Source organism: Ruditapes philippinarum, unplaced genomic scaffold, assembly GCF_026571515.1.
Source record: "Ruditapes philippinarum isolate M1 unplaced genomic scaffold, ASM2657151v2 ctg7107_1_1_1_1, whole genome shotgun sequence".
Taxonomy (NCBI): Eukaryota; Metazoa; Mollusca; class Bivalvia; order Venerida; family Veneridae; genus Ruditapes; species Ruditapes philippinarum.
In genome coordinates this window covers 22,477-36,874 of record NW_026861076.1, presented here as the reverse complement: position 1 = coordinate 36,874, position 14,398 = coordinate 22,477, and the positions used below count along the sequence as shown (strand labels likewise).

Sequence of the window (14,398 nt, the reverse complement as noted above, 5' to 3'; positions counted from 1 at the left end):
TCAGTTGTGTTTATAAGCCCTTGATAAAACATATTCTTTTTTTGTTTTGTTTTACGTTGAGACAGCACTATCAAGGTCTATATGACGACTTACTGCTTTACTGGTGGATGCAAACTTAAATGCCCTTCTGTTTATTATTTCAGGTATAACCTGGCATCTGAGAAGAGCCATCGATGTTTCGTAAGCTAGCTCGATAGCTTTTTCACATGAAATAATCATATGTTCTTGGCAGAATTCGAACCTACAGAGGTGGGGGACAAATACTTTGTCAAGTTTAAGTCAACAACCATAATCAATTTGCCACGGACTTCCAATGAAATATTTTAAACATTGACATAACAATAAAACATTGCTACTACTTAAGATAACTTAAGTACATCATATGTTAAATTAAAAAAAATATATAAATTCTTAACATGTTTTCTGTACAAGTATTGGCATTTACCTTGCAAGTGATAATGAAAACATTAAAATATATTATTCAATATTTGTTAACAGAAACTCATTATTGAAAAATGTGAAATCATTGTGCATTAATGTTTTTTTTTATTTTTGAATAGGTAACAGACCAATTTTCAAGAATTTCTTTTCTGAGCTACTTATGAAAACTTCCCTTATTATTCTAGTTTTGCCTAAAAGGTGTTGCACTTTACATTATAATTATCTATAGGCCATTTTACAGCCAATCAGTATAGATTGAGCACTTAAGATAATGCACAGAAGATGGAAATTAATATTTATTTGTCATATATATAACATAAAGATATTACATCTGTTCAATAAACCAAATAACGCCAAGAAAACTATGCGTTTGTGCAATCTTTATTCAACATAATTTATTGATTCTTATTTCATGAGCATATTAGACCTGAAATAGATATCATTTTCTGACACGAAAACTAAAGGAGATATCAATTTTTCATATAAGAACTGAGATAGATCTGAATTGTTCTTGTATTCTAGTACAACAACGCAGAGCCTGCGTGCCTATCAATTGTATAACTACGCATTTTGAACTGAAATCGTGCATTATTCTATAACAATGCACTCATACTAATTATCTATTTCCTTAGATTTCAAGTATTCAACTTCCTTCTGTTATCAACTACAAACATATTTACAATGAAATTGAATAAATCTAAGATTAAGAGATAACTATATATTAAGTTCAATTGTGTAGGAAGTTATAAGTTTAAAGACATGATATCGAATCTGTTTCTAAAACCTAACAGAACTGAGCAATGAATACAAAGATTCTTCCCCAAGGAAACAACAGCTTGCAGTTGACATGGTTTGAACCCACATGACTAGCAATCATTTAAGCCACTAAATTTCATACTGTTTGTCAGTGCGTCAGTTTTCATAGGGATAATAATTTTAAAGCTTTTACCCTCAAGAAAATAACCTTCCGAACTTCTGAAATAACCTGATCAGCTTCTAGTTAAGGAGCTAATAATTATTAGAGGAACTCAACTGCTCTGAGGTCCAAAAAACTTGAAAACATAAAGTTTGAAGTTCTTACCTAGGTCAGCTGAAGCACTTAAAACAGAAAGTTATGCTTAAAGTTAATAAAGAAATATTCTCAAAAATACATTTCTACCACTTTACTACTACAGACTACTTTTCAAGAATTTCTTTCCGAGTTAGTTATGAAGGATTTCCCTAATTATTTAGTTAAATATAATAACAAAGAATGTCATGAAACGGAGCAAAAATATTGTTTAGTCTAAACAATAATACAGAAAGCATAACATTAAGAAAAAAATGCTCGCAAGGGAAATATGAGGTAATAAATTTAAAAAATAAATATATACAACACACAATATTTTTTTATTAGGCCAAAATTCTGCAAAATTAACACTCCTGACTTTCTGACAAGATTGCGACTGTCAATATTAATGGCCAATGTCGATAGAGAAGTCAATTGAAATGGTAAAAATATATCCACAAGAAATTAGTCATGATGAACGATACAAATGTATTTTCACTTCCCTTTAAAACTTGATTACAATAATTACAACAGGACCTGTCACTAAAATAATCTTCAAATCTTCAATAATCAACAGTTACTGCACGTACAGGAAAATGACACACAATTAGATTAGAAATGAAATATTTAGAAACATAAAATTTTGTCCAGATCCTGTCATAATATACTTTGGAAATAAAGATATATTGGGTTTTCCACCCCGGCTAAATCTTTGGGACAAACAAACTTTTATTATAGTTACAGCTTCGACAATACGCATCACGGGTTGACTTATATTTTGTAAATTGTACTACTATTGCCACGTGAAGCTATAACAGTAAAATAGATAAATACAGAATCCCTAAAGAAAGCCCAACACGGCAAAATTGAAAATGTTGCAGGCTCGGTTTGATTGAGCCTGTTCATGGACGGTACTGGAAAGTGCAAGTTACCGTCCACGCCCCCTAGCACCGGCTTACTTTTATTTTCTACCGTTGGAATGGCATGGAAAACCCTACATTTGCCAGGTTCTTGATAAAAACAATTGAGAGATCTATACTTGATCTTTTATTTGAATAGTAATAGATTTGACTGTGAACATTGTCATATTTTCTTTTGTTAATAGAGTCATTGTCACACAGTGGGGATATTTATTTTGTAATCCAATAATCTGATAAATAAAATCAGACAGATTAGGGTCATGTAAAGATCTATTCATGTATCTAATAAGTATTGCGAAGGCTTCTTTACGTTTAGTGTTTAAACACTGGAAAAATGAGCTACGGACAGCGATGCAGGACTCGAAGCGATTACCTTTATGTTTTATTTTAAGGTACGCTGCCGACGGGGTTACAAGATTCAAAGCGGCGACCTCTCATTTATTTTGTAATGTTTTGATTGCGTCACTAAATACATGGAGCTTAATCAGAGTTGTATGAGGGATGAAGTTCATGTTATGTTTTAATTGTACTGTTCCGAAGATAAGAAAGAACCACAACTGTTTATCGATAGGTTTGCTGCCATGTAGGAACTTAATTCCACGTACGCAGATACGTGGATTGACTTTAGCATAGTAATCAGCAAGTTTTTGTAAAACACTTGTGCCAAGGTAAGGAATCTAGTAATTATTACCAGGGAATACAAAATAGTGCTGTACTTTGAAGTACGAACTTAAAGGACTATTTTGAAACTTTCATCGTTTCGAACGATCCACACCTTGTTTTCACCCTAAAGCCAATGAAAATAAGATTACGGAAGATTGATTCGTTTTTGTTAAGCATTTATGGCAATATTTTTGCTTAAGTTACATTTATGACTATGTGTTAATATCACCGATCTAGTAGATACATTGATGACAACGTAAAAATTCAAAGAAATTATTTTTTACATTAAAGGAAGTAACAAACCATTATTGTAGCATCACATAATTCTCATATACATGTATATTAAAATGTAGAGGAAGCTATGACGCCATACACTTAAAAACCTTATCATAATAATTAATAATAATGATAATAATAATAATAATAACAATAAAATAATAATAATAATAATAATAATAAAATCTTTATTTATAGAATAGCATACAAAGTTTACAAAGTAAAAAGTATATTTATTTTCAGTATGACCTCCTGATTTAACAATGACAAAGAATAAAATGTAGATCAATAGAAAATTTAAAATCATTTTGTACAAACAAAAAAGTAATAAATTCCTAAATGTAAAGGTTAGATATTTTCTTTCATTCATCCGACTGACACTCATATTTTAATCATGGTAATCAAAGATAATTTCAAAATAATTAAGATAATAAGCAATAAGTTATTTGTTCCAAACTTCAATACTGAAATAAGGTAAAAACCTATAATTATAATAAGGTATACTTTTCAGAAAAAGATTCTTATGATTGAGCGTAAATAATGTAATTCATTGTCAAGAATTCATAATCACGCAAATTCACATTTTTGCGAGATTTTCCGAGACCCGGTTTGACACGAGAGATTTTATCGATACTTATTTATGTATACATGTAATCTAAAAATTCTTATGGTAATAAAAAAGAAGTTTCAAAAAGGAATTAAAAAGTAATAAAGATTAAGAAGATGTAAATTGTTCTTTGTATTGGATGAAATGATAACAAATTATGTTCTATAAAACAAGATAGCGGAAATTAAAAAGGATTGTGGTAAAAATTTGAAAATTTCATATTTTTAGAGCTTCTTATCCTTCTGTTATAAAAGTCTCTGTTAAAACATATTTTACATGTAAATAAGAAAAATACACAATGACATAATATAAAAAATCAAGTAAAAAGTTTTGAAAGAGTTAAAAATACAAACTGTGAGCAATCAAATTTTTTCACATAAATATTCAATAACGAAACAAGTAGAACTGTCTTGTTGATTCCCTGTTACAGAGAACGGTAGCAATTTAATTAGTAATGCTTAATATATATAAAACATGCTAATATTCATATTTTGTCATGGTAAACCATTTTCCTAAAAAAATGGGACAGCTTATTTAATCTTAAAGGATGTCTATGTCAGATTATATAATATTGAGAAGAAGAAGAATCTATATTTTGAAAATTAATTCTCAATATAGTCACATACAAGCTATCATGATATATAAAATTACCCTGCCTTAAAATTTGGGACGGTTCATTCAATATTAAAAGGATTTCTTTGCCAGAATATAATATATTAGCTATCGACTTATAGCGCTAGGCTGCCCGGATGTACAAGCTTGCCAGGCTCAAGGCAAGCCAGACTGTCCGAATGTACAAGCTTGCTTGGATCAAGGCGAGTCAGAATGAAGAATATTTAGGTTGCTTGGCTGTAGGCAAGTCAGGCTGCCTGATGTAAAAGCTTGCCAGGCTCAAAGCCAGTCAGAATGCCCGGATGAACTAGCTTTCCAGGCCCTTGGCAAGTCAGACTGTCTGGATGTACAAGATTGCTTGGCTGTAGGCAAGCCAGACTGCCCGGATATACAAGCTTGCCAGTCTATAGGCAAGTCAACCTGCTCGGAGGTACAAGCTTGTCAGGCTCTAAGCAAGTGAGACTGCCAGGATGTACAAGCTCGCCAGGCTCTAGGCAAGTCAGACTGTCTGCATATACAAGCTTGCCAGGCCCTAAGCAAGTAAGACTGTACGTATATACAAGCTTGCTTGGCACCAGACATGTCACACTGACCGGATGTACCAGCTTGCATGGCTCTGGGCAAGTCAGAATGCCTGGATGAACAAGCTTGCTTGGCTCTAATCAAGTCACTAAGAATGTCCGGATGTACAAACTTGTCAGGCTCGGATGATAAAGTCTGCTTGGCCCTAGGCAAGTGAGACTGCCATGATGTACAAGCTTGCTTGGCTATATGCAAGTCAGACTGCCCGGATGTACAAGATTGCCTGGCTCTATGCAAGTCAGACTGCCCGGGTGTAAAAGCTTTCCTGGCTCTAGGCATTTCAGACTGCCCGGATGTATCAGCTTGTCTGGCTCTAGGCATTTTAGACTGCCCGGATGTATAAGCTTCTCTGGCCCTAGGCAAGTCAGTCCGTCCGGATTTTCAAGCTTAACTGCCTCTTAGCAAGTCAGAATGCCCGGATGTACAAGCTTGCCTGGTTCTAGACATGACAGACTGCCCGGATGTATCAGCTGGCTTGGCTCTATTCGAGTCAGACGGCCCGGATTTACAAGCTTTCATGGCTCTAGGCAAGTTAAAAGACCTGGATGTACAAACTTGCTTGGCTCTTAGCAAGTCAGGCTGTTCGATTATACAAGCTTGCCTGGCTATGCAAGTCAAATCGCCCGGATGTACTTGCTTGCCAGGTTGTAGGCAAGTCAGAGAGCCCGGATGTATAAGCTTGCCAGGATCTATGCAAGTCACATTGCCCGAATGTACAAGCTTGGCAAGCTCTAGGCAAGTCAGAATGCCCGGATGAAAAAGCTTGAGTCAGAATGTCAAGATGCACAAACTTTCCAGGCTCTTATCATGTCAGACTCCCTGGATGTACAAGCTCGCCAGGCCCTAGGCAAATAAGATGTATAAGCGTGCGTGGTTCTAGGCAATTCAGGAACTGTTGGATGAACAAGCTTGTCATGGTCTTGTCAAGTCAGACTTACCGGATGTACAAGCTTGCCAGGCCCTAGACATGTCAGACACTGTCCGGGTGTACAAGCTTACCAGGCCCTTGGCAAGTCAAACTGCCCTATGTACATGCTTGCCAGGGTCGAGACATGTCAGACTGTCTGGACGTACAAGCTTGCTTGGATCTAGACAAGTCAGAATGCCCGGATAAACAAGCTTGTCAGGCTCTAGGCAAGTCAGACATTGTCTGGATGTAAAAACTTGTCAGGCTCTAGGCAAGGCAGACACTGTCCGGATGTAAAAGCTTGCCAGGCTCTAGGCAAGTCAGCCACTCTCCGGATGTACAAGCTTGTCAGGCCATAGGCAACTCCAGCTGCCCAATGTACAAGCTTGCCAGAGTCTAGACATGTCAGACTGTCCGGACGTACAGACTTGCTTGGATCTAGGCAAGTCAGAATGCCCGGATATACAAGCTTGTCTGGCTCTTGGCAAGTCAGACATTGTCCGGATGTACAAGCTTGTTAGGCTCTAGGCAAGGCAGACACTGTCCGGATATACATGCTAACTAGGCCCTAGGCAAGTCAGACTGTCCGGATGTACAAGCTTGCTTGACTCTAGGCAAGTCAGACACTGTTCAGATGTACAAGCTTGTTAGGCAAACGACATAAGATCATATTTTGAAATAAAAAATCATAATTTCATTGTCTATACGTCTATTGTATTTCCAATAATAGATCATTTTCTTCATAAGAACCTTTTATGCACCTATATATAAAATATGTATGCTAAAAGGACCGTAAGAAACTAATAAATCAGTAGTATTTCTAAAATTAAGTGGTCTACAAGTGACACATATGTTTATAATTATTTCAAATATATTGATAAAATCAGTAGCAATGTATTATTTAGAAAATAATATGAAATATTTCTACATAAAACATGTTGATAATCTAAATGGTTTGATATGAACATTTATATGATATGTATAATATTTAATCTAAATCAATTCATCAACTGCTACATTGTATTTAAAGCTATGTAATATTGGATCGTGTGTCTCACACTTACCAACAACACTCATATATAAATGTATATTTTTTATGGTTTGTTGTCATGTATGATACCAATTACCCATTCACAAACCAACCTTCCTTTATAAACCAATTCACTTAAAGTAATTCTTAATACAACAAAAAATAATACAAAACATACAAAAGTGGCTGTTTAATTGTATGGAGCAGCTCGTTATCCCATGCAGGATTGACTAAATTGAATTAAAATTTATGAATTTGTTAAAGAAACAGAAATTACTTTGATATTGTCTTATAAAAATAACTTTGGGCAAAAACATTCCAAACGGTTTATTCTGAATTTCTTAAGGGCAAGGAACCCGAAAACAAACTAGTAGATTATGATGCCCTTTAACATTCATCCTGATTTACTACTATAATTAAAATCCAACAAAGCAATATTAGATTTTGCTTGTTTCTGGCATTCTTTCTTACTTACTTAATAATAATTATTAGAAAGACTTATAACTCAATATCTGGCATACAAACTAGATTTAATTCGAACAATAACGGTTACCTGCAGCACATGTTCAAATTAACTTACATGATAATGTCACGGTTCAGAACTGTTCACTATTTAGGGGAGAAAATGCGGCCGGAAAACTCAGTCGGTAGAGCCGCGGAACGGTATTCCGAACGTCCCGGGTTCGAGTCCCGGTCAGGTTGCACATTTTTCTCAAGCTGTGGCATTTGGCGCCAACCGGGGGACCGTGACTGCATCTAGCTCAGAGTTCAATTAGCATTGCTCTGTAGCTTTGTGAAATCCGAAGACGAATTTCAATATTGTGGTGAAGTATGTCAAGGTTCAGACCTGTTTACTTTTTAGGGGAGAAATGTGTAAGCGGCCGGATAGCTCAGTCGGTAGAGCCGCAGAACGGTAATCCAAAGGTCCCGGGTTCGAGTCCCGGTCGGGCTGCTCATTTTTCTCACCCCGTGACATCAATATATATATACAAGTATTACAAGGAAATATTACATAATAATACAATATTGAACGTATAACTAACTCATAACTCCATCGATTTAACAAGTATGATATTTGATGAGTCTTCTGTCCTTTTTCACATAAAAATTTAAGCACAGTTAAATTCATATCTAACCAAGAATTCTTATAGAAGTTTCATACGGATGAATAAATAGGCGAACGAACAACAATATATTCATTGTGATATATATATACAGATAATACGTGAATACAAATCTGTCATGTCTTATTTACAGAAAATGTAAGATAACAATTATAACAAAATATCACTAGAATAAAAAAAACGTACACGCTTAAGCAAAATTAACAAAGGATACTAGTAATATTAGCTTGATTTGTAATCATCTATCTGAAATGGATATTGGCCAATCAATTTACTTTTGATATTACACATATTTAAGATTTACAAGTGTGAGGAATAAGATGTATAAAAATTCAATTAAAAATGTTGAATAATTCAAGTAGCAAAATAAATGCCCGAAAAAACTAGTCCTTAAAACAGTATTTTACCAAAAGACCCGTTATACATACACCTTAAAATAAGTTAAGCACACCAAGGAAATTAAAATATTTTTTACTGAAAGCACTGTCATGAGATGACGACTTAATTAGGCTAAGAAATGTTGATTTAATAAGTAGCGATATCAATTAAGTAATCAAAAACAAGTAAACTTTTAAAGTTTAGTTTTTTCTAAGTTCACCAAATAATTGAAGCTTAAGCAAATGTAGTGTTTTTTACAAAAAGTGTAAGTGTTTATAAGTTGAAGAGTTTGCAAAACATGTACTGGTAGATATGTTTTGTAAATAACATTTTGTAGCCGATTATTTAGTAGTGTGTGTAGCCGTCACGTGCCCAGATGATAGCCTCAACCCTTCCTCTCATAATAGTAAGGCGTCTAATGCGATTTTGAGGGAATTGTTGCCACTCTTGGTGCAGAGCTTGTTCCAGCTGTTGCAGGTTGACTATAGGTGGTTCATACCAGTGCCCAAATAAAATTAAAGATTTCAGTTGTGGTCATGTCAAAATCGAGGCAAAATGCCGGGTGTGCTTAACTTATTTCCAGGTGTTTATATAACAGAATACATAGTCCTTTTCATATATTACACAATAATATCTTTATGTACAGTGAGACTATTTGTTTAACGATATCTTTCATTAATTTTCTTTATTAAAATAACAGAAATACAAATTTTACAAACAATCCTTCTATAAAGTTTCCCGAACAGACACGAACGTTCAAGGCGAATCTCTCAAGTAGGTTCTTCAGATTTATCGGCTTTGTTTTAGATCTGTATATGTGTGATATTTCTCTGATTCCTGATTCAGACTTTCATACTGTGATTCGCTGAAAACAGACATATGAATGAACATGTAACAATGAACAATTAAAAACATAAAGAAAAAGTTACAAACAATTAACACTGAAAAATGTAGATCTAACAACACTTTTTATCCTGATTATGTCGAACATTCAGTTTACAGTCTTTGGTCAACAATATGTACTCTAAAGACAATTCCTCGAAAGAAGCTATCTAATTTAGTTTATGTAGAGCATTGTATTAAAATATCAGTTTTATCAATCTTAATATTAATGGATATTTTATGTTAAAGCTATCTAAGAAATAACTAAATACTTAAATATTTATGATTTCCATACCTGTTTTGTTGTACTCTGTAGTTGACTGAAACATAATTTTGAAAAAGAAACGACAGGTAGTTATTTTTGTGTCGAAACCATTGTTTTCGTTTTAATAGCAATTATACTATCTATACACCATAAACGAGTACATGTCAGCTTTATATCAGAAACTATCAAAATACTTCAGTTAAAAATGTTATGATCGAATATATGTGTTTTACAATACTACACGATGTATATTAAACATATTCAGTTGTAATATTATTATTCCAAACCGAACGACATGAAATAAATAATTGAAATTCAACATACCGTCAAGAGAATCATAAGTTCCCCTGATTTCAGTATCTGTTCTGTTTTGAAGTTGCTCGTAGGTATCCCTAGTAGAAATGATTTTTAAAATACGATTCAAAATTCAATGTAAAAGTTAGCAATTTAAGCGTTGTCGTCAAAGAACGAATGAGATTGATGGATGATAAGCAGCAACAAGGCCTCTCCCTAGTTTCCATATTTTTATTTTTGAACTGATATTTCATATTTGTATGACATATTATAATATCGTAATTTTCGATTGCTTAATATATAAATCATGCTATGTATCTGAATTTTGAAAGTATGTTGGCAACGTCGTTGGAAAAAACAAAATACACTTTTAATGTTATATCAAAAAAAAGAATAAAAAAATTCGTAACTTACAGAGCAGTTGGTGGTCCAGTTAATTCTATTTCATGAGAAACTGTCGGTTGAGTTTTCGACCCTGTGTTAAAATAGCATAGTAAAGCACATAAACATATATATAAGCTGTTACTGCGTCTAAAGCTAAATAAACTTATGAACGTTTAAAATACATACGCATGCAAAATATATCATTCATAATATACCTGTATATTACAGACCAACCTTAATAAGATCTGTTTGATAAAAGAAGAATTGTAACCATTTAAAATGGTAAAAAGTTTATAGAATAACATATTATGTTGTTATCAGTCATTTGCTTTTAAATAACATAATTACAAATTTAAGCTGTTTGTTGTTATAATTATGATTCACATCATTTTTGAAAAAAGTAATCATAATTGTAAAACAAATCAACCGGTATAGCTACATAATTTATAGACATCACGACATATTTTCTTCTGTCAAAATGTAATTGTTTCAATACTGACTTATTGCAAAGAAAAGCAACAAACAAACAAAAAACTAGTCCTTAAATAAAAGCTTAAGCACTTCTCTTAAAACATTTAAATAATGCAATTATCAAAAAGGTTTTATGTGTTATCGATAACAATCAAATCTATTTTAATATTTGCTAATTAATCATATTTCATGGATAATGTTCTATAAACGACAAACAATCGATGTTAGTACAATACCTGTTTTTATTCTTTTTCTTGTTAGAATAAAAAAAACTGCCGTACGAGGCCTGTAAAAGGTTGTTTCAGTAATACCACCTATGTATAGATTAGTGGAAAATAAGATGAAACACTTTTATATCAATATTGCCATATCAAATTAATTATTTTCTGCAAAATGTTGTGCATATAAGCTCTTCATTGCATGTGAATGCATTGGGATAATGGTAACAGGCAATAGGACTAGTGTATTTCCTGAATAACATTTTTTATCTTTAATGGATACAGTGTCTTCACCGATTTAAATGAAAAGCATGACAGATATGATAACATTGTATCATTATAATTATAATGGGTATTTTTATTTACATGAAATACTTCCCTTCATGTAAAATAATTGGTAAGCTTGGTACCACATATTAGGTCTCATTACTGACAGTTTCACTATTTTTGACATAATGGAATTTCCATGATTTATTTGATGAGAAAATATTGATTTGTAAGCCTTAACCATTGTTTGGTGAGTGCCATAAAGCATTTTAAATCTTAGATCAGTAAAAGGAATGAACTTCTATACAATATAGTACTGTACTGTAATAAAAATGCATCAACAATTTACTAAAGCAAATTAATAACAGTCTTACATTATATCTAAATGTGTTTATTGGGGCTAGATTAAAGCAATATAAAGATAAATCATCATTTACCACTTTCTAATTTCTATTTTTACATGAATTTACTGTTTCAAATTTCAGAAAAAAACTTCTTATCTTTCAGAAAGAAAAAGAAACACACATGTCTTGGATGAATGACAGGCTATTCTCACCCTAACCAGTTCCTCCGTCTGACAGTTCTCAATCGAACCGTTTTTCATCATTTTCCTCCCCAACTCCCCTAAAAAAATATCATATATTTATTTTCATTTTTTTTTCTACACAGGAATTTTAGTTTTATTTATACTATTTTCTCTAATGGTGAAAATTATTGTAAGCAACATTTTTATTTTATGAATAATATTATTAAGGAAGCAGTTTCAAAATGTGTTTATTAAAGTATAATATGCAATTAAGTTGTTGAAACTTAATCAAGATCTAATGAGCATAGGTTTCTTTAATGAAAATTAACATTTTAAGGTACATATATTTGAAGTATGAGGTTGATCCCTTAATAAATAAAGAAGTAACAGTATATAAATAACACATGGGTTTATGGGTAACAGTAAAAATATCATCCCGAGGAAAATACTGTTACCCGAGGCGTAGCCGAGGGTAACAGTATTTTGACGAGGGTTGATATTTTTACTGTTACTCACAAACCCATGTGTTATTTATTTTATTACCCCGAACAAAATACTGAGATGATGTGAACTTTTGTCAACTAATTCTAACTGTAACAAAAATAAACCAAGAGTAACAATAACTAAACTGTCCTTACATTTTAAGTTTTAAGTGTACTTTACTGCAGGCCTACTTGAGAAGTTTTCCTTTTGTTTTATTCTTTAAGCAAGTGATGATATCTACAAATCATAAACGTACAATAAGCTAGGTTTTATTTAGGAAACAATACACTAACCCATTTAAACGGTTATGATCTGTGAAATCTGATCCTTCTGTTTCCAGAATATTCTTAGCATGGTTTTTGACAAAATAACGATGATATCCTATGTCCACCATATCTGTAACGTTTCACTGATTAAATTTGATAAATAATCCTTTGTTGCATGCTTAAATCGTCTGCATGTTCCAATTTGACACATAATTATTTACATTGCATTTACTTCCGTTGAAAACGGATGTTCACTTTTTGGTTATTCAGCAAAAAGATATTTTATACGCGAAGAGCACACCAGGGTGCAAACATCTAAATTTTATGAGTGTCATAGGGACTCCAGAGGAGAAATTGATGTCCTATCGGGGTTTACCCTTGAAAATAAGAATGAATCGAGAAAAAATGGCGGCCATTTTATTTTATTTTATTTAGGAAATAGACCACGTGACCTCTTAAAAAATACTGTTACCTATATAACAGTACAAAATTCTTAGTCACGTGGTACACTTGCATTAACAGTAAAAATAACTCCCAGAGGCCTATGGGAAATTAGCATTACGAAAAAAGTGAGGGGTAATAATAAAAAATAGTATTTTTAAGGATAATTCTAAGTTCAAGGGAGATAAATCTGAAACTATTGGTGCTAGTGTTATGAACCTTGACACATAAGATGTGGTTGATGATAAGGAACATATATTTGAAGTTTGAAGTTGATACCTTAAGAAATGACAAAGTTATAGTGAAAAATATTTTACTACACCAAAACTTTAATCTGAAATCTGGACGCGGTCGCCGACGCCGAGGCGAGTAGGACAGCTCTCCATATACTTCGTATAGTCGAGCTAAAAATGGGAAAAATAAAATTACTAATTCAAACATTTTTTGTTCTGTTTACTCTTACAATGTACATAAATAGAACTTTTGAATAATAATTGAAACCCAAATATACAAGAAAAGTTTACTTTTAGGGAGTTACTCCTAAAATTTACTTAGCAATTATGATTTCAAGAGGCCATGATGACCCTCCAATCGCTCATCTGAATAAAACAATTCTCCAGAAAAGCAATCACAAAGGCTCACCGTGTCACTTTGTGACAGGTGAGCCAAAATTAAGGTTCACTGTTAACAATCATATTCCGTACCAGATGCTGAAAATACTGAAATATTTAACCTAAGGGATTGGAATCTCTTATTCTCTGGTAAAATTGCTTTAGTTAAAAATGTTCAGATGAGTCAGTAAGATAAAGTTAAATCTTTAAAATACTAGATATTCCATACTTCTATATAAATCATCATGTTTGGTTAGTGTATTCTTTTTCTTGATGTATACTTAACATTTCTAACAAGGATGAATATATGTATGCATTCTGACACAAAAAGTTAACAAACAACAGACATAGATGTTTATAACATAATAAATGGATGTACATAGTTGCTGTACTACACTGCATAATTTGACTTACGCTATTTGGGGTGCAAAATGTTAAATGCATCCAATCATTACAGCCATTTTACCTTCCCCACTTTATAATATTACCAAATATGGAAACTTGTCTAGATCTGCCAGATGTTATCGCATACAAAAGATTTATATTACAATCATCACTTGAAAAGTCTTCATTACAATTTAAGATTTTATTAATAAGGACCCCTATGTAAAATCTGATGAATATTTAGTGGTACATCATATAAATACTCCTAAGACTGAGGTTAAACTCTGTAGCCAATACTTTACAAAAAAAAATGGACTT

The 14,398-nt window shown here is 32.8% G+C and overlaps 1 long non-coding RNA gene across 1 annotated transcript; it reads right to left on the bottom strand.

Annotated features, from left to right (window-relative positions):
• Positions 1-3,685: 3,685 nt before the first annotated feature.
• LOC132714428 (uncharacterized) lies at positions 3,686-10,760 on the bottom strand. Its single transcript, XR_009623557.1, has 4 exons — positions 10,444-10,760; positions 10,060-10,127; positions 9,766-9,790; positions 3,686-9,453 (listed from the first exon to the last, which is right to left on the bottom strand). It is a non-coding gene; the product is annotated as an uncharacterized LOC132714428 (long non-coding RNA).
• Between the last annotated feature and the right edge of the window lie 3,638 nt (positions 10,761-14,398).